Raw genomic sequence first — 22675 nt, forward strand, 5'->3', positions numbered from 1 at the left:
CCTATCTGAGTCCCAATCTGGTCCCACTGGCCAACTAGCAGCTGTGCAATCACTACTCATGCCCATTAGTCAGTTGCCAGGATTTAAATTAGCATCACAACCCCTGTGTATCTTCTTCAACAGCTTAGCAGTATGTGGACCCCTGTAGTGCCCCACCCCCATCCTATAACCCTCCTCCCCTCCCCAAAAGTACAGTCCCTTTCCATTCTATCAAAGGTCCCCTATTCCCTTGGGCCTACTCCTTTACCCATTCTTACCCCCCCTCTCCGACTCCCCCTCCCCAGGTCCTCCTCCCACTCCCTTAGGCCTACTCCTTTCCCCAATCTGACCCCCCATTCCCCCCAGGGCTGACACCCTCCCCCCTAATCCCCTGCACCTGACCCTGAAATAGGAAGCGACTGTCTGGAGGTTGTAAATCAACGTGACATTCTGAGCTGGGCAGAGCTACCAAAATAAACTTACTTCAGTTGAATTAGTAAATTGTTAACTTAAGGCAAATTTCCAGTTATGCAAATTCCTATTTGAACATCCCTCACTGTACCTTTGCAATGAAACAAGAGATTTGATTCTACAGTCATTGTTGAGAATGAACATGATTTGCATCCAATTACCGAAACTGACAAGAAAATTGACAAAGATTTAAAACCCTTTAATTGAAATCTCAATCATAGCCTAAGCTACTTCAATGGAATATTTCCTCCCTCCCCCATACCTTATCAGTCTCTGCCCCGCCCACTAAATTCCACTTGATACTACCCCCAGGGGTCTGTCTGAATAGTCACTATCATAAACAATAACCAGAAATTGACTTGAGCCAATTGAATGGAAACACAGGGTTTCTACAATACTTAACACAAGTTCAAGTGGCATGGATAACTCTTTATGACTACAAAATCTTTTGTGGTTGAAACAAAGCATTGGGATTGAAGACTCAACCTCCCTGGAGCTACTGTGGAGCCGTGGAGCATGGAGCGTGGATTCTTGAGGCGTTGATTACATTGTTACCAACATTACAAGGAGCTGTTCTAGCTTCTCACCTAATGTTGATGTGAAGTAATTACAATAAGTTGACATAATAACTGCCGCCACTGAGCAGATGTGATGACACAGTGATGACTTCCTAACAACTGACAATTAGTCAAGAGATAACGCAGTGTCAAGTTGCGATAATCAAATCAATTACTGTCTTGGTCAGAAAATAAACACACGCTCCCTTGATGGTGTTTGTACTACTTGCAACGACTCATTACACTTAGCACCTCTAGATGACACGTTGTGTCACAGGTCATAATTAAACACTCCTGGACACACCAAGGTCAACAGTTCACGTTTGTGATCTACAACATATGTCACTGAGAAAACAAAACTACTTCACTTACATAATTCACAAAACGTCTTGACAAATATCAAAGATAAAAAATTTACCTGATTCTAAAAAAAACAAACCACATGACTCATTTTTTATTAATAAATCAAAGCTTGCAATAAAACATATTTTGGACACATTATTAATAGGTTATTTTGAGAACCTAAGCCAACTGCCCCCCAACCCTGAATACTATCTGCAATAACAGACTCGGACCCTAAAGCACAATGTCTGATCTAAAGACTCCTCTACAATAGAACACTAGTCAAGTGGAGTATTCTGGCGTAATGATGTTTTCCTCAAAACTAATTACAAAGCATTGTTTGCTGAGCACCCTCAGGTGATTGAGTAATCTTAGATAGATCGAAGATGTGATAGAAATGCTACTACATCCCTAACAACTTTGATATCTGATACTAGCTTGATGATAGAAACCCTGACACGACTAAACTATTCTACACCTGTCAGGTTGCAACTCGAGCAATTACCTTTGAACAATGAGAGCGAGTCCTGGTCATGTGCCAATATTTGCAATTAGTATTTTCTTCATCAATAGCCTCAGAACACTCCCTCCTTTTCCAGTGTCACTCACTGCCAAAGTTAATAAGGCAAGTGATCTATTTACAATCATTTGTAATATTACTTCCGTGTTTTATGTGATTAGATTCAAGTAAATTAACAAAAATACAGTTAGAAAAACAGTTTGAGTCACATTGCCATTCTTGAAAGAATATATATTCAACTTGAAGTAATCAAATGAATTAATTAAATCAAAACAGCCCAGGGACATCTGAACATTTTAATAACAGTATCATACAAAAAGAGCAATATTGGAAGAAAAATAAAATCTTTTGACTGGAGGGCTGAAAGTAAGAGTTGATGAAAGAGACAAGGGGACTTCTATGGATGCGGAGGTGGATGTAAGTCAACTTATGACACTGTAACATACGACACATCAACTTTAACATGAACCAACACAACTCACCTTGGCATACGAGTGTTAACAAGAAACAAGAGGAGATAACTGCGTTTGCCTCCAGCTCAGTTGATGTTTCTCCACGATGTACACGTATGACCCACTCCGCAGTGAGTCTGGTACTCACATCTAGCATCGTGAACGTTTGTCTACATCTCTCAGCCAACCAGAGGGCCAGATTTCCTCCCCAAGCAATCACAGGTTGGGAAATTTTGTAGCAATTCTGTCCGAGATTGTCGTTGATTTGCCGCAAGTGCGCCGTGAGTATAGCACGGCGCTGTATCACCTACATCACTGCCTGTTCAACAGTCATGCTCAGAGGAAAATTTGACCAAATCCAATTTGCCAAATTGATTTTTCGCCCATATTGTAACAGCATTTCCTTGACGATTGATCCCGCGTCTTAAAGGGAAAAGTGGTCTATCCCATGCAGCCATCCTATTGATCAAACCACACAGTACTCCCGTTACGGTGCTTGTAGTAACACCCATGAACAAACCCATTTACTCTGCTCTTCTCCCAAATAAGGTTGACACTCTGCTCAAGCCAATTGGATACATGGCTTAAAATCACAGTAAGCCACTCACTTGATCATGAACGGAACAAATCTGTTATTTCTCACGCAAGATAAAACACGAAGGAAGACATTCACTAGACTTTACCTTAATTGAACAGCTCCTAAGGTATTAGAAATTATTTTCAGAATCCATCTTGTCTGTTGCCTGAGGCTTTAAACATTCTTGTCTCATTTTATCACGGATGTAAATAAGTCCAATGAATAGCCAAGCATCTTATACATTGAAAGCATTCAATCACTCTAAGACGGCAATGCTGTGAGTTTTCAATGCAAGATATTCCCTTGCATCGAATCATATTGACAAAAGTCATTCTTACTCCAAGCAACATCAGCTATACTTAATTATGCTTAAGATGAAAATAACATGAACTAGTTAAGAAGAACGATCCCAATCTGGTTCTTTATCCAAGATATTGAATTCTAGAATGCGAAGACTACAAAACTATGTTGCAACATATGGGCCTTCTCATCAATAAACCGTCCCGAGGAAAACACACATGCTGTCCTGACCACAACAGAATCAATACAGAAACTTTCAAAACCAAAACCAATCATTCATGCAAGGTTCATATCCTATTTTTCACATAAACATTTCAAGAACATCAAACAGGAAGCCATGAGAATCTTAACATTGGAAAAAGTATTGAAGTTTACCTGTACAAGTTGAATGTCCACAAAGACTGTGCGAGCATTTACCAATATTGTTGTCCTATCTTTTGTATATCCAGTATTGATATCTGTCACCTGGCCACAAACACAAAGACACCGACTTGACGCGACTATCACAAACGCTGCATTATGGGAAATGGGTCTGAGGTTCGCAGAGGAGCTACAATAGGTTGACGGCTAAGAATAGGGGTGATAATCGTCCCGACACAAAGTAACAATTTAGCCTCTCTGAATGAAGCCACCTTTTCATCTTGAGAGGACTAACTCTTTCACGAGCAATAACTATGACAATATATCTTTGTAGGGTCTACACCCACAATCCTAGAATTACTTCATACAAGCAATAAATAATGGTGAAGGTGATATTGTATTCCTTGTGAACAGCTGGGACCTAATTTGTATGAATAGCTACAATAATATGCTTTTATTGAATCATATTCCATTGTTAAAAAACATTTTTCGAATAAGGGAAAAAAAGCCTCTTTTAACTTCAACATCAAAGAGAGAATACTCATTTTATCTCATTAAAACTAATTTGAACAAATCTTTCTTTAAAATCATTGTGAGCATCTGAAAGTTTAATTTTGCAAAGTTGAAAGGAAACTTAATCAATGCTGTGCCTTAATTAGGAATCTCAACACTTGATTTGAAAGAATTTATAACAAAGAAAGAGAAAGCTATTTTTTTTGCACGAATTGTAACATCCTGCATACTTGACATAACAGCTTGTGTGTTACAAAGTCAACACTGCAGTCTCCATCGAAATTCATCAAAGCTCCTGCATCGGTGAATGCGTTATTCACGACACACACGTCCCACACAACAGGTGAATGCAATCTCATTTACCACTACGAAGACTTTTATTTGCAGGTGAGTCGTCCCTCGCATCACCTCGACATGTTCGGCACACGCCAAGTGATAAATCAACGACTCGTTTTTACACCTGGGACTTCACCTGAGCTACAACCTGTTGTGAAGACATCACAACCTTTTGATCGCAAACTGCTCAGAATTTATGTGTGCTTGACAATAATGACCTCACTAAATTGGATTGCCATTACCCAAGGCTTTTGAGGACTAACTCACACCAATGTTAAGTTCATTAAGCTCTCAACGCAATCATTGTGCAAATTGCCCCATTTTATACAGACAGTTTTTCAAACGACTCTGTGAATAAAAGCCAAGCTCAAGAACTCATAAAGTCACCACGTTTATTGAAATCATCAGATCTGGTTTATGAACCTCCCGACCCAACCTCAGTTGCTTCCATAGAAACTGCATGCCTACATTCATTGAGAAATGGCAGATATTCCGCAATGAAATCTCCCTGACACGACTCTGAAATCGGAGAGTAGAAAAAGATTTGAACACATTGAGGATATCAACTGGTCAAGAACCAATAAGATATAGCTTGGTTGCAGCATGGAACCCTGGGACAATGACGGATCGATACGGGCCATAACGGACGGTATATTCACAAGTAAGACCACTTTGATGTGCGACTAATTGATCACTTGGGCCCTCCTTCAACTGCACATCCAATATCATTGCCATGATTTTATTAGCCACAAAGCCAATATTCACGCTTAATAACAACGCTGCATCAAAAAGACATTTGTGTACAAACAAGACCTATGTCCCATATTACGAACGATCTCTTTGTAAACAGCACATGTGAACATCGAAATAAGGACAAAATGATGTCCTTCTTGTGATATATATGAGCTAATCGTGTTGCTCTTGTATTTCTATATATGCCAATACATGTTTGATGTTCTTACTCCAACAACAGAAGCCCTACAGTTTGATCTCAGTGAACCAATGAATATATAAAAGCGCAAACAGCCTTTCCATAATCATAAGGTTTATAATAATAATAATAATAATAATCATCATCATCATCTATTGCATGATCCAGACTAAATCATGAGCATATGTTATTGAAACACTCGCAAATAGTGATTCTGCGAAAAGGTGAGTGCATCCTGCCCCACTGTTGGCACTCATCACAAACGCATGCAAAGGCCAGTCAATTGTTCACCTGAAAAAATGCGGGACGTTATGGTAAATGTGAAAATAGGGAATTGCGTCAGACATCATTTCTGTTACTGATATGTCAAATGTGAAAATATTCTCTACGACTACATACTACTATACTATAAAACATTTTGAAAGACTTAAAAAAGCCTTGAATGTTGTAACCCTGATCCAACAACTTTGGGCAAAAAAGTTGGATGGCATTCTTTGAGATATTTGTAGAAGGAGCATGTTCGATTGTACCTGGAAAGTTGTGAAGTGTAGACACCCAAGGCTGGAGCTGCTGGAATACTGCTCGACATAAAGGGAAAGATGGCTGTTCGAAGTTGAAGTTAACACACACTCACATCTGAGTACTGAACTGGTTGCCTTTAAGACCACATCAAAGCTGGTGTATTTATGACCTCAAAGACTGAGAATGGAAATACCCATGACTCATACTCAAAGTTAAAAAAAAAAAAAAAAAAAATTACACTAAAAAACATCCAAAGACAAATCTGGGACACCAAATCTCATCGACTATATGAATAATGCCATAGGATGAAGTTGAACGAAGTTGAACTCAAGTTAAAAAATAATAATTTGACACTCAAAAACATCCAAAGACAAATCTGGGGCACCAAATCTCATCAACTATATGAATAATGCCATAGGATGAAGTTGAACGAACTGCAGCCAGAACATAAAGGTAGAATCAGATACTTCTGACTTGATTAGTCACAACACTATCTCAGACAATTGGTCTCTCTTCACAAATTAACATGTTTCCACTAAAGTAGCCATTAGTATCAGTTCACATCACGGCATACACACAGGTCACTTAACTGTATTGTTCCAGGTAGAAAACCATCAAGGTCGTTTGTCACATGATCATAAAAATGGAATGGTGGGCATTGGAAAATAAATCGAGCAAACAAAATCGAGTTTACAACAATGCCCCTCTCATTAAATTTGCCAATATGCTGGATTCAAACATGACACGGTTGATGCTTTTAGGTAGCTGATAAAATCTTGGGTTAACTTTTTTCACTTAGACAAATCGCGCATGCAGTGTTTCACACGGCATTCCTACATTATCAGTACTACAAGAAAATGCAATTTCCAAGCAGAGACAAATTTAGCATCAGCACCAGTGAGTGAAGGTGATTATGAAGTGAAAAAATCAATACATTAGGTGAAGATATCAGCTAACCAGATATCTAATGGAGGAAACGGCATTACAGGAGAGCAAATCTTGTATAATGCTGACCTTATGAACCAACTTTTGTCATCTTAGATTTGAAGATGCTGCTGAAGGCTTCAGAAGAGAGATGATCTTATGTGAGAAGAGCAAGAAGTAGAGATAGATACCTGAATGTGTTACAAATGCCTCCCAGTGTCTTCTCCCGATGAACATCAACTGGTTACTCACAAGAGATGAAGAAGCATTGTTGAAGCAAATGATGGGAAATATTCCTTTCAGGTCCTTCTATGATCCGAGTTTTTGTGGGAACTGTCCGATGTCATGCTGCTGCCACATAAACTCATGTTATCTTGGTCATTGTCTTGGCGTGCGTTTCCGTGGTAACCCAATGCAAAGAAGGTAATCTTCTTGTCAACCTGTTTGTGACTGGCATGAAGTCGCTGATCCAACCTGCAGTCCGGATTATATTTGCTGGACTCAAATCACCCTGTGATCTGTGGGACACCTCTTAACTAAGACACACAGACAGCCCGTCTCTTATCACCATATCATTCAAGGAAATTATCAGCCTATGTCCAGCTCAGCTGGTGGCCTTTCTCAGCCAAGTGACCAATGTCCTGTCATATGAGACTACCTGGCTTCATCCCCCTGGACAGACATCTGTCCACCTCCCCAGCTGTCCCGCAATCCCCTGACAGGGATCAGTTAACCAGAGCTCATGTGCAAGGTCACCAGGTCAGTGCTCGTGTCTCAAGGGTCAACAAACACAATGTCCAAAGTCTTGGACCCTGCAATCAACACAATGTCCACTGTCTCAGCTTCTGCAACCGTTCATCATCTCCTAACAAGACCACCTGCTTCCAAATCTTCTTTGAATCTGACAAGATTCTCCTCAGCCAATGATCAAAGCAGTTCAAGCTCTTCAACTCGCAGGTCCATCTCTATTAAGTGGGTCAACAAAAATTAATGATTTGACACACTGGTGATGGCCTGCCAGTAGCATTGAGCCTGCTCTTTCTATACCTGCTGACCAGTGGAACTGGCAGTTTGCATATATACTCAATGTGAACGTGTCCAGCAAACCACTTCAGTAAAGCAACCAATACCTTCAGCCTTCCTCTTCCCGTTGCATTGTCACAGGGGCCTCCGTCAAGAGATCAAACAGCTTCCAACAGCCGAGCTGACTTTGTCAACAATTGTTCTCGACAGAGCCATGTCATCGTGGACAATGGTCGCGGACTCCACACACCACAACACTTCCTGCTCCAGCCCGCCTGCTGCCACCCTCCGTTATGACAGAACGCCTGCCCCCAACTCTCTCCGCCTCGCAACAACAAATCCCTCGGCTGTGTCGATGTTTCCAATTATTAATATTCGCGAGTCATCTGACGCGCATCCCTTCATCGACTTTCACGCCTGATTTTACAGGCATTGAAGCTGTGCTGTGACCAGTCGTCCAGTAGCTTGGACCAACAGAGTGTTTACTGAGGTAATAACGCCTCGTGTCTGTCAAGCCAGACCAAGTCACGTCATAAAAAGGGCCCGATGTGTCATGTTACATTCTATTACCTTAACGCAGAGGTGACTTTGTTCAAATTTAGGCAGAACTTAAGCACTGTCCATGAGGAGCAACTACAACTGGTATGAGGACTATTGATCTGTCAACAAATCTTTTATGAGGGAATCTAGAATTACGGTCTGAAATAGAAGAGATTTGAAGACACAGAGGTTGATTTACTCCTCTACTCATGTTCACTTCTAAATCACGGTCATAATGACATCCCATCATTTGGGCCACTTCCAAACTCTGATTACAGAAAAGATCTTTGAAAAATATAGCTCGTTGGGTTTAAAGCCACTTTGCCAAGTATTCCAGTTATATCACTGTCAGCTTCATGTAGGCGGAAAGCCTGAAGTGATGCAGGTCTGAGACGTTTACCACTTTGGTGAAACCACAAGCATGGGTATGGTGCTGACAAACCTAGAAACATAATCGAGGCGAACCGGGATTCAAACCCACTTTCGTAAGTTGCTGGCATGCCCATGAGAAATATAAGCATATTCACCCATGTCATTCTATCACATGACCTCTAAACAAGTGAGACTTGAGGCTCTACCCATCCTAATCCATCAATCGACTCACTTGTTACACGTAAAATGAAATTTAAATAAATGCGTCAAGGGCAGGTAGGTAAAAATGAAATTACAACAAACATTTATATAATAATTTGAAGAAAAAAAGCCGATTTTATAATCGGCTCCATCTGAGTGAGTTAGTGAGTATGGTTTTACGCCGCTTTTAGCAATATTCCAGCAATATCACGGCGGGGGATACCACAAATGGGCTTCACACATTGTACCCATGTCGGGAATCGAACCCGGGTCTTCGGCGTGACGAGCGAACGCTTTAACCACTAGGCTACCCGACCGCCCCCGGCTCCATCTGAAAGCTCAATCTTTTTTTGAATTATCGATATAATGATAGGGCCAATTCAAGCAAACTGATAATTAATAGCTCAATTGGAAGTGAAACTCAAACCTTAATGATGTATTTAGAAACATGGTGGCGTGTATAGTGCTTCATTAGATTTCATTTCATTCAACATGAAAACATTATTGACAAACCCTCCCTGGTTCAGCCCTGGCACGATGACAGTTAACAGTTTTACTACATTGTTATAAATGATTCATGAACTCTCAACACTATGAGCTGCAACTTCTGTATTTACAGAGCACATCAGCAGCTACCTGGCTGCTACCAGATGACTTGGGATTTTAACGATGAATAATACCCACAGTGAAATGTAAACAAAGGCAGGAATCTGCAACCAAGCGTTCAGCAGCCCAGCACAGGGGCGTGAATATATGCGTTGAGAAAACACCCTGCTTCCATAAATGTTTGTACTGTCGCCATCAAAATTGCTGAATTGCTTGAAAAATTGTACAAAGATTGCCTGGGGCGAATTTCTTGAGATAAGATTTGTCAATAATTAGAAGAAGCCATTTACAAGCTGCCACATATACTGCCCTCTAGTGACAGGCTTGGTCGAACACAGACAGCTTCTGTGACCATAACGATACAACTCATTCATCACAGTATTTTTCATGTTAACTCAAACTTGGCCTTTTTTAATGTTTTCATCAACAGCGATGCTTGATTGTTTACACTGATAATACAAACAAACTCAACTCGTATAGATAATACTACGCTTTTTCAATATTGATAAAAAAAAAACCCATTGACGTGAAAATTGAAAAATAACAAATCCATTAATGCTTGCTGTACATGTAAATTGTATATTAATCTGGAGTCTTTAATTGAATTCAATTTCCATATTTCAACCCAAATCGTATGGGTTGAAATTGCAGTAATCGCCAGTCTGGTACAAAGGTTAACTTGTCATTATTCAAATGTCTACAACACTTGAAGTGATATAATTCGATGTAGTTTTTGACGGAATCTCTTTCCTTACTTGATGCTTTGCGTCAACACGGTAATCAGCACTAATAGAGAGAGATCACGACGCCACTGGAAATACAGGCAGCTTAATCAATATTCCATTGAAAGGATACACCATTCTTTCAGCCATGTGCGAATGCCATCTACACAAATTATTGACATTTACCGAAATCACTCAATGAACTTATCAGTCCTGCTTCAGACGTAGCCAAAATAGCACAATTTCTTCAAATATTGAAGACTGTATGAGAAGACAGGGAAGTATTGACGCACTGCCAATGATGTAAGAGTAGTCCCTATGACAGCCGAGACTCTGTGAATCTTACACTGTTTGCTCAGTATGTTTCGAACCGTGCTACCTTTATGCCAGCTTATTGATTTGGGCCATTTTTAACTCACAAATGTATCATCCTTGGATAATTTGTTTAATTATTGAAGAGTGCACGGCTGAAAACGTCGAAAAATGTACATTTGGTAAATCGGATGTGTCGGAACACGAACCATTAACCAGTCGACCAACAGGGGACGTCGTTACACCACATGTGTGCTGTTATTGTTTGTCGACTGGCCCAGAAACGCATATTTCAGACAATGTCTGCATTTTCAAACATACAAATGTTATTGAGCATGATGGTGAATACATAACTAGTATTTAACGAAATTGAATTTTAAAGTATTACGTGAGAAAACAATCCAGTTGGGACAACATCCAACATGTTTGCTCTAAACAAGCATTTTCACTTTTTTAACATGCAAATTGCAATGTATGTTGGACAAGTACAACAAAATCAAATCAGGATAAAATCCTGCTTAAACATAAATTAATTAATTTGTTTGTAACGTATTTTGGATTGTACTACGTGCATATCGTGTTAACACAAGGTTCTATTCAAATGAAGACTTTCCCTTCCCAGCCACTACAAATACGTCCCTGATCTGAGGGTACACGTCTATCTTGCTATCAGTTTCAGTACAGAGCCCATCGATCTTTACACGTGTATTGATAGAATTTACCTGGCATCTGTGCGGTAATTGACCGTTTCTCGTTAGTGTGTTTACCTGAGAGTTACATGGTATCATGTGAGCTACCTGTGACAGTCCAACATCTCTGACACGTTTCACAAACATGGCGGGATGATTCTGTGCATTAAGCATGCTTATCTGGCTGACATATCCATGTTGGCATTGACTGTATTGTTTGATGTGGTATGATAGCGGGTTTGTATTGCTGCAGTTTCGTGGAGACTCCTGGCTGGTTTACTCTCCTGACAGAATTATGCAGTCTTTGATCATGAAACGAGGAGCATTGTCGCTCAATAGTCAATCTACAAAATTGAAATTGTGAAGCAGGTTATTGATTTTCAATTAATCTTTTTGTCACGGCAATTGCCGACAGAACACACGTTTCATAACCATTTACAGAATTGTGAGATATAACCTTTGTGGGAGATTTCATATCTGTTTAATACAGTTACGAGCCACAATTACATATAAAATATATTCGTACAGAGCGGTCATTATTCATGGGGATGGGTCAAAGGTTTTTGATCCACTAATGTACAGACAATAATGACCCTCCCATAATACTTGTTATATATTGGATGACCCACCCTTTGTTCCTGGACATTTTTATTATGACCCTCCCTGAAAAGACAAAATGCAAAAGCACTTTATATTTATCATAAACTGTTCAATATTTAATGACCCTCACCAAATATTTGTATTTTTTTTTTATGACCCTCCCCTGGACGGTCATATTTTTTTTTTATGACCCTCCCCTGACCCCCCCTGATAAATGACTGATCCCTTAAATCTAAAAAGATCAGTAGGCTGTCCTAAAAGTAAATATCCTCCATCCATTCTTGTAAAAAGACACGCCAGGGTGGTTTTCAATCCCATACATGGCCTCCATTCTCAAATTTATCAAATGTTAGTTACTTCTACAGAGGTAATCCTACACTGAGGTTTACAGTAGGATTATAGCACAAGGAGATAATCTGAAGCTAAAAGTAAGCAATATGACTCCACAAGCTTAAGAACAACATTCACACCATTGCCTCAAGACAACAGAGCTAAGCCTTGTGAAACGGTTCACCAATGAAGTATATTTATCAAAAGATTTATGAGGTAATCATAGTATTTGTGTAACACTAGTTCTTAGGGAAACATTATGTCGAAAACTTAACTTAAGGCTAGTTGTTAGGTAAATAATGTGATAAGCCGACAGAAGCTATGAATCAAGGAGGGTATTTACTATTGCTGTTGTATCAAGTCTCATGTTGCATGAGTGTAATTCTGGTATTGTTTGAAGATGACAGTACCTTAACAAAAAAACCAATATCTCATACTGATAGTCATACAACTAGTCATCATTACTGAACTTGTTGAATATCATAAATCTAGATTTTAGACACAATGACCTTACATGTCAGAAATGTCACCATAAGGCACTTATAAACAAATTATAGATTTGGTTTCAGTACTGACACAGAAATTAATGAAATTAACATGAACATAATGTTTTAATGTCTCCAATTATTATGCTGGGTGCTTGTTATGAGGTGTATTGACAGTGACCACGACATGTGTCATACAAAGATTGTCGTGCACATGACATTTAAGCAGCTTCACTAACGATGACCTCTGCTTTGTTGAGGTCTGTTTGACAACTCGCTTCACTTTTGCAAGATAAATACCATTTAAATGTTGTGGGGAGTCAATTCTCAAATGTCATTCCGTTCATCCCGGCTAAGATCCAGGGAGGTAGTAATGTGTACACTGTCTAGTCAGTGTGATTCTTAGTCGGGGTCTCCACGGGTGTAGGTAAAGTCTGTTGCACAATGTGCTTCAGAGAGTGAGTGAATGCAGTTTTATGCCAACATTGTGTCTGCCGAAACATTGTATGCATGGGTGCTGGGGACCCATTCTGAAACAGAACCACCACAATGGTCAATGTGGTTTGTTTGTGGTTTAACCATACTCAACAGTGATGGCGTTCTTTATAAAAAAATAAATAAAAAAATAAAATAAAATAAAATAAAATAATAAAAATAAAAAATAAAGTTTTGGGGAGAGAATCCAGTGGTTGATATTGTGAGCAACAATCCCACATCTGACATGCAATCAACAAAGTCACCAAGCCTGACCACTAGATCCATTTGGTCACCTCTCACAACCAGCATGGATTGCTGGGCACCTATTCTGACTTGTCCTACCGCATCTTAATATTAAGCCAATTGGGAGCTCCAAAATGTTCCCCATTGTCTCAGTAAGTCTGGTGTTTGAGTCTGTCTGTGAGGTTATTATGGTCTCATGGTGTCAAAATGAAGCAATGTTCATAACCCAAGTCTTGAACCCGGAGTCTGTGGTTCGAGTCTGGGTATTGTGGTTCTGTGGTGTCAAGGTGAAGCAATGTTCATAACCCAAGGCTTGAACCCGGAGTCTGTGGTTCGAGTCTGGGTATTGTGGTTCTGTGGTGTCAAGGTGAAGCAATGTTCATAACCCAAGGCTTGAACCCGGAGTCTGTGGTTCGAGTCTGGGTATTGTGGTTCTGTGGTGTCAAGGTGAAGCAATGTTCATAACCCAAGGCTTGAACCCGGAGTCTGTGGTTCGAGTCTGGGTATTGTGGTTCTGTGGTGTCAAGGTGAAGCAATGTTCATAACCCAAGGCTTGAACCCGGAGTCTGTGGTTCGAGTCTGGGTATTGTGGTTCTGTGGTGTCAAGGTGAAGCAATGTTCATAACCCAAGTCTTGAACCCGGAGTCTGTGGTTCGAGTCTGGGTATTGTGGTTCTGCGGTGTCAAGGTGAACAATGCTAACAACCCAAGGCTTGAACCCGGAGTCTGGATACTGCGATATGGTGGCCTCTGTGATGTTGAGGTTATACAATGATGTTGACCCAAGCACCATATCAGCAGGAAACGAGGTGTATTAATTGCTCAAGGAGTCTTGGACAGACTCCAAGGAGCAATTGACCCAGACTACTTAATTTGAAACAGTTCCCCATGACGGAAGTGTCTGGGTAAAATTGTGTCAGTTGTTGAACTGCCTTTAATGAACTGTAGAGCATCATGGGAGGTTTATCTCTTTGTGGTGCACATTGCAACACTGTCATCCATTGATCATAGTTGACTAGTTTCATAATGCTAACACCAAACACCCACTGGGAGTTGTGCCCATTGCACAGCCCCACCAGTCATAACTCCTAATTCAGCACAAAATAACTGTCCATTAAGGTTGCCAATTTAAACAGATTTTGCTGGAAACAATTCACATGTTTTGCATTGAAACCATTACCCTATTCTATTTTATTTTCTTTGTTCAGATTCTTGATTTAAAATATTTCTTGTTGTGTTTGAGAGCAGATATTTATGCATCTGAAAATGTGTCCCGACAAGAGGCCATGATGGATGATTATTAGATTTTCATCCCTGCTGTCTCTCTATCCAAACGCTTCGCCTCACTACCAAACATTTCACATCTTTAACAAACTTTTGAACTCTTTACCAAACACCTCTCCTCACTTCCAAACATGTCGTCTCTCTACAAAACATCTTGCCTCTCTACCAAACATCTCGCCTCTCTACCAAACATTTCACCCTCTACCAAACATTCAGCTCCTACCGAACATTTCACTTCTCTGCCAACCACCTCGCCTCACTACCAAACATCTCACCTCATTTCATAACACCTCCACCCTCTTCCAAAAAACCTTGCCTCTCTACCAAACACCCCTCCTCAGTACCAAACAACGCGCCTCACTTCAAAACACCTCCACTGTCTACCAAACACCTCTCCTCACTACCAAACACCTCTCCTCACTACCAAACATTTCACCTGTCTACCAAACATTTCACCTCTCTACCAACAACCTCGCCTCACTACCAAACGCCGCAAAATGTGGTTGAAAATGGAATAATTTATAGATAGTGGCCTAATCTATCGTGGTCCTTCCAGATTATCCTCCTTATTCATTGTGATGAAAACAACCTTATCTCCTTATCAATCCCAGGGTTAGGTGGAACAAATGATCACTTGAACCACTGGCCTACACTGTCGACATGAACGGGGACAAGAATCAACATCTTCAGCCATCATCTACATCGAGTCAACAGGTCGGTATTACAGAAGAAATTCCGAATTAACTTCAATATGATCTATTGTCATCCTTATCGATTTATGTTGCTACTTAATACGCTTTAGCACGTATTCATGAGAAATGATGTCCAACATGAATATTTCACAGCCATTAGGTTTTAAAAGCAGATGCTTTCAAACTATTTTCCATATTGATGCAAGAGCCATGGAAGAGTTAAGATGGTGAGTTGTTAGGGTTAAACAAATCACAGCATCAAACGACCTCGCCTTCACTCTATTCCTCGACAAGGAATCGTGGAGTATTTTGCCTTGGTTACAATTAAACGTGATTAACCTTATTCACGACATATTGATGAAGAGGTGCACTGGACGACTTCTAATACTGGTCTGGTTCTGGCTGAAAATGAAAAGGGCATGATCGTCTAAATTCACCTGCACTAACGAGAGGAAAAGGTGATCTGGATACACCTTGGACAGGTGATTCATCACGCACCTATCAATCAAGCAAATCAATAGCCCAAGACACCAACCTCCGAAGCAACGTCTCTAGTCTTCATCACTTTGACAGTGCCTTACGTTTGAAGGGAAACCATTCTTACAAAGAAGCATGTGTTAGAGCTGAAGTTGAACCATTGAGTCAGTACGTGCATCAAAGATCTCTGTGCATTTAAAATCTAATTGGTATGATTGATCAATTCAGATTACAGAAATTTAAACCAAAATCATCATAATTCAAAATAAATTATAGAGTCCGCTGGATGATGAACTGTGTAAAATTGTTCAATCACAGGAGAAAAATTCAAACAATTTTTTGTTTACTCTCTGTGATGTGATGAACATTTGGTGATGTTATAATATAATGAGAAGGATGACACGTCACCTGTTCGTATTGTATTTAACAATAGGTCTAAACATTCCGTATTTTGACAAGTGATGATTTCAAGCATTGATGCACATGTATCATCATGTTTGTACAATATAGATAGAGGATCGGCTTTGGTACAATGCAAACAAAGACCCCTTGAAACCTGACCTCAACACCGATCCCACGCTTTCATCCCCTCATCTTAATACATTCACACCATGATCAGAGGCAAAAAACTATGTGAATTCTAGCATGTGACAATGAATTCCATAAAGAAACACTGTGAAATAAGTGTTTACCAACAGCTGATAACAAATTCTGTACTGACAATAAACCATATTAATTATAACCCATAAAGGAAGTAGCAGTGAAAAAATGGAACATAATAGAAAAATCCTTCTGATGTCTTTGAGTATAAAGTGAAAGTGTTCGATGGAGTGAGCAAAAAGTGAAAAATAGTGGTCGATGGAGTGAGCAACTATTTACATCGTCTTGGTGAGTGTTTGTTGCTCGACGCCACATTCAGCAATATGAAGTCGGTCTGTAAATAATTGAGTCTGGACCAGACAATCCAGTGATTGATATCATGAGTATTGATTCATGCAACTTAGACACAAAGACATGCATCAACCAAGTCAGTGAGACTGACCACCTGATCCCGTCAGTTGCCTCTTACAGCAACGGTCGCCTTTTAGGACAAGCATGGGTTGCAGAAAAACTATTCTACTCTGGATCTTCACAGGTGCTTGAGTGAGTGAGTGAGTGAGTGAGTGAGTGAGTGAGTGAGTGAGTGAGTGAGTGAGTGAGTGAGTGAGTGAGTGAGTGAGTGAGTGAGTGAGTGAGTTGGTTTTTATACTGCTTTTAACAACATCCAGCAATATCACATCAGAGGACACCAGAAACAGGCTTTACACACGGTACTCATGCTGGAAATCAAATCTGACGCTTCACTGTTACATGTGAACACTTCCAACACTCAGGCCACCCCACTGCCCCCATGCAGACACAATAGGGCTGGTCTACATTCATGTTTAATTAGTACATTTCAGCCATTTTAACACCCAATACCCTTCAGCCACCTCCTACATCAACCATAGTGTAGTGGATCTAGAACCTCTAGATGTTTAGAATATACTTACCTAAACCACAGAACCCTTGCAATTCAAGAGAAACACGACTAGATGTTTCTCCCAAACAATGTTCCTTGCATTATTAGCCATTGACCGATTCATAGAGGCAAAAGAACTTGTTTTCTGTTCTAGAAGGAGTAAGACTACCTTATATCTTTGGACAAGACAAATGGCGCTATACCTTACGATGACTGCCGATCATGGTGGGAAAAGAAAATACAGACGCAAATAAACTAATTTCCTGTTAATCGTCCTACCTACTTGGCATATGTACCAAGTGCTCCTCGGATAAGCTGATATTCAGTAACTAAATCCAGCTATTCAGAGACAGAGCTGCCGAACAATTAGCCTCATTCTGATCTTCAGGAAGTACAGTACTGTTTGTCGAGATTGAGAGTTTGGAATCAAAACAGTTAGCGTGTTCACTGATGCGTCATCTAGGAGTGTTTCCCATGGAATAAACTTGAATCACTGTGACATTATGCTCCATATTGACTTGGAGAGGATGAACACGTTTTATTTTCAATACCTACTTCACAAAGACATTTTGTTGGCTTGTTAACAGCCTGATTACACAAAGGTTTGGCATTCTGTTTTCATGTGAACCGATTCTTGAGATTATTCATCGAAGATAATTACACCAAGATTCAAAATACTTTTTCAGCGATAATAATTATACCCGATATATCATGTTCTCACAGGATGAATAAGATTCGGAAATTGGTATATTTAGAACTTTATCAGCACATCTCTTAAAACAAGCTTTACACCATCTGTTAATGTGACATTTCACTATTTTTCCAATAAAATCCAGATCATGTAAAAATCCATCTTAAAACTGTCCAACGTTTTTAAGCAAGAGCTTTTCACATGCAACAGTTGCTGCATATGCTCTTATATGACTTCACGTCCCTAGAGGATAGGCTTCAGTACTTTTGACACCCGACTTATCAAGATTTGAATGGAGCCAAACATTTTGAAATGAGGAATTAAATTTCACTTAATGGCAGTGCCTGGCATGATAACATGCTACAGATATCTCCTCTCGGAATAGACCAATCTGCTTACTGCCGTCAACACGTCTATCGGTCATTCAGGTTTCATACTACACATCCAAGATTCTGAACAACATATTTATTTGCTTCTGAATCTGTCAATTTCCTGTGAGATATGTTCACCTTATTTTCATAATGATAAAAAGTACCTACACTCATACACTTGCTTCAGGACATTTCCCTTGCAGAGATGAATCTGATAAATAGGAACACAATCCTGGGATGAAGGATCTGTGGAATTGGCCATCACGTCTTAGTCAAAATATTTCAGCAGCCTCCATTCATACAAGATTTCTGATATTGATGCCGTTTCAAGATGAACATATTTCATTTAATATAAGACTCATATTGGTGATCAGTTCAAACAGCTTCTTTTTTTGGCAAGCTTTACTCAATATCTTCAAATGCACTTCAACCCATAATCAAAAGGTGTCTTTCAAAAGGTCCAACACATCTTCAAAATGTCTCCGGAGATGGATTGTCACAGATTGGTCAAGAACCAGCTTATCTCGAGGATATATCAAGACGAAATCAAAGAAGTATTGACAATCATCTTGATTGATACCTTTCACATCTGTAGGAAAGAATGTTAATTTTCTCTGAAAAACTCCCATTAAATAGCTATTGATAATCCTTAAGGGTGAAAGGTATAAATTGAAATTTGGGCCCTCGATACAGTCCTGAATGGCCTGGCGTGGTCATTTTATCTTCATCAATGTACATCACAACTTTCTCCTGCTCAAAGAAATGTCAACACAAGGCCACATGACTCAACTGTGTTCATCACAAATTGGCTGCAGGCAAAGATCACAAGTTGCCACAAACAGTATCTTTACACAAGGGAGACAACTGTGTGGTGCTATCAGTAAACATACCACTAAAACACCAAGCCACCACCATACCAAAGACAAGCCAATTTTGGAATGTTTTCCCCTGAAGATAGAGACAGGTCTCTTAATGGGGGAAAAAGAATCAAAGGCAGCAAGAAAATGTGTCAAATAAAAGAGAATTGAAAAGCCGCTGTTCGATGACGATCTCCGGCTACAAACAAAAACCAGTGTACAGATTTCTCCTGTCGGGGATTCTTGGCTATCTAAAGGGCTTTTAAAGAGCTAACAAAGTTCAGATCAAGCCACTTTTGGGGAATTAAATTTAACCAGTCCTATTGACTATGAGTGGTGAAAACATTTATTCACAATTTCAATATTGTTTTTATGATAGCAATGTTTTTTCACGTGAAATATTTAACTTTCGTACCCACAGCATCGTGTTTGCATCAGATTGATATTTTTGTCATCGCGAAAAAAACCTCTTTCAAGCCAAAATGTTTCTTTGTGCGATTCCATCTAGAGACTGATTGCTTCTCTGGTGCATTGAGTACGTTCTTAATGAATAATGTAGAGCATGCACTCTATTGAAACCACGGAAATGCCACTGCTATAGTCTTCTTTATTTACTCCATTGGTTTCAATGTTAAATTGCGCTTAGCAATATGTGATTGGTAATGGAGACGTACCACAGTCTGCAGGAGTCACTGTGGGTTTGCACCGCTAAGGGCACCGAGGGATCAACTGATTTAATTCACAAGTAATTTCCTCTTAGGGATATTACATTCCTCTGGGCAAGTTAAGCAACAATCCATTCCAGATGACATTGATAGAGTACACATATATGTGTGTGTGGACATACACGCTAGTGACACATGCTAGCCATTGTGTATATAGAGCCTCTGAATACACAGATGGACGAAATGGAGGTTGGTTTGATGGATGGAATGAAATGATGCATGGATGGTTGAAAGGTGTCCAGAGAGGTGGATGGAAGGAATAGGATTGAAGATTGAAGGTAAGGAATGTTACTTGGAGGATGTGTGGTGGAAGGATGTTTTAGGAGATGGACAGAACGTATTTGGATGAGAAAGGATTAAAAGAAGAAAGTGTTTGGAGGATTGGTCAGTGAGTGAGTATGGTTTTACGCCTCTTTTAGCAATATTCCAGCAAAATCACGGCGGGGGACACTAGAAATGGGCTTCACACAATGTACCCATGTCGGGAACCGAACCCGGGTCTTCGGCATGACAAGCGAACGCTTTAACCACTAGGCTACCCAACTGCCCCTGGAGGATTGGTGAGTGTATTGCTGGTTGTGCATGTGTCTGCTTGTACTAGTCCGGACTAATGACGGTTTCATAGTGCTAGCCCACTGAGATACCATGCTGCAGTTTTACATGGATATGTACTTCAAACACAGTATACTGACTCCAAACCAACCAGGCCTTGTTTTATCCCCTTATTGCGGAACACCAGGCAGGGTAACAACAAGTACCATTTTATAACAAATTGTGATATGATCAGCCGGAGATAGTACTACTGGACATCCTCTCTCCGGACAAATGTCAGGCAGGGTAACAACAAGTACCAGCTGAGGATCGTACTATTGGACATCCTCTCTCCAGACAAATGCTGTATCAAATAGACCAGGGGCGGTCCATGTTTTGGTGGAATGAAACAAGAGAAGAATATATAAGTATTTTTAATAACTCCAATTTCCATCCATAGCACCTTGATGTTTATATGTATATATACATACAGGGCTTTGGTTTTAAGAAAATATTTCTTACATAAAACTTCAAGATGAAAAAGATTTAACAGATATAACCATTAGAGACGTGTGCACTCGATTGTCCCATCAAGTAATGTAGTTCTGCTTTTCATCAAATCTCACCCTATTCATCTATTTCCATGAAAGATATACATTTTGCTCTCTCCAAGGACCAAGTCTGCTATTTTTCCTGTATATTTGCCGAAGCCATTTCCTCTTTCTTCAATGGCGACGCGACTGCACTTTGAACCTTTCGAGCAAAATGTCAGTCCACCATCAAAGATCTGGCTAGCTAAAAGCTTTACTTACTTAAACTTCTTCCAACTAACTCAAAGATTTACTCAAGTTGTTGACAGACTACTAGACTTCTGAGGAACCGTCTAATCAACACTTGTGTTTCATTAGGTGCTCTTTCAGTGCAAGTGTGGTACTTGCTAACAAAGACTACATTACTAGTTAGCACTATCACCTACCATTAGTACGGCTCAACAGTGGCGAGATACATCTGACAAAATTTGTTGCATTTCTTCAACCCGGTAACCACTGTTTCATGGAATTGAAAAGGTTTTGAAACCTTAACAAATTAATAAACATTGTGCAACTAGTTTATCTGAAACTATAGTTGTTTGAGACCTCCTGAATTTCACCTGGATTTCAAGCATCAAAGCATCAGTGAATTTGGCTTAAAGTGTTTTTATCCATATTTCAGCACATCATGGCGATGGGCAATCTTGTGGACCGGTGAAGATTCATACCTTGGTGTTTGGCATTGTTTTATTTGTTTGTTTTATTTGTTTGTTTTATGTTGTTTAACTCTGCACTCAGCAATATTCCATCTACATGACAGCGGTCTGTAAATAACCAAGTCTTGAACAGACAATCAAGTGACTGACATCATGAGCATCGGTCCACATAATTGGGATAAGATGACATGCACCAACCAAGCCAGCATGTCTGACCACCCGATCCCATTAGTCGCCTCTTGTGACAAGCGTAGTCGCCTTTTGCTCAATCATGGGTTGCTGAAGACTTCTTCTGATCCGGATCTTCCCAGGTGGGTGTTTGGCGTGATGAGAGACAGCTTCAACCACTAGACTAGCACTGCCCCCAACATCAAAGGCATCGACATGCAAGGTCAGGTAAATGACAATTGCGTCATTACCCTCTCTGAATTATGTCATTAAACGATGACAATTTTTGAGTTGACTCTGTAGAACAACCCGAACTAAATACTCGCGGACTGAGACAAGGTGAATTATGGGATGGCATTAACTGACACATCAAAGCAGAGTGGATGACAGCCAATTCAGTCATCAACATGAGAAAATCATGTCATCATAATTTTGTGAATTATTTTGTCAAAATGAGCACATTAGGCACCGATTTCTGATATTTCCATAAAAGAATTCATTTTCTGACATTCCACCAACTGTCCTAAAACTTCAAAGATTGAACAGTGATGAAACTATCTTTTTTGTATAAATGAAAGGAAAGCTTGCAAAAATTGATTGATCGTGAAACATCGCGAAATGACCCCATTGTAATTACAACTGTCAAACTGTGCGGGAATGTTATTGATAATCGCGAGAACTATTTAATTAATAAGCTCAAATTTACTGTTTCATTTGATGTAAATCCAAAGAAAAAATCTCCCAGCATG

The 22675-nt window shown here is 39.8% G+C and overlaps 1 protein-coding gene across 3 annotated transcripts in view; it reads right to left on the bottom strand.

Moving 5' to 3' along the window:
- Positions 1-22675, bottom strand: part of LOC124133114 (E3 ubiquitin-protein ligase PDZRN3-like) — a 313211-nt gene that overhangs the window by 100937 nt on the left and 189599 nt on the right. The gene's annotated exons all lie outside the window — the stretch shown is intronic.

This window comes from Haliotis rufescens, unplaced genomic scaffold (genome assembly GCF_023055435.1).
Source record: "Haliotis rufescens isolate VD_foot unplaced genomic scaffold, xgHalRufe1.0.p SCAF_76, whole genome shotgun sequence".
Classification (NCBI taxonomy): Eukaryota; Metazoa; Mollusca; class Gastropoda; order Lepetellida; family Haliotidae; genus Haliotis; species Haliotis rufescens.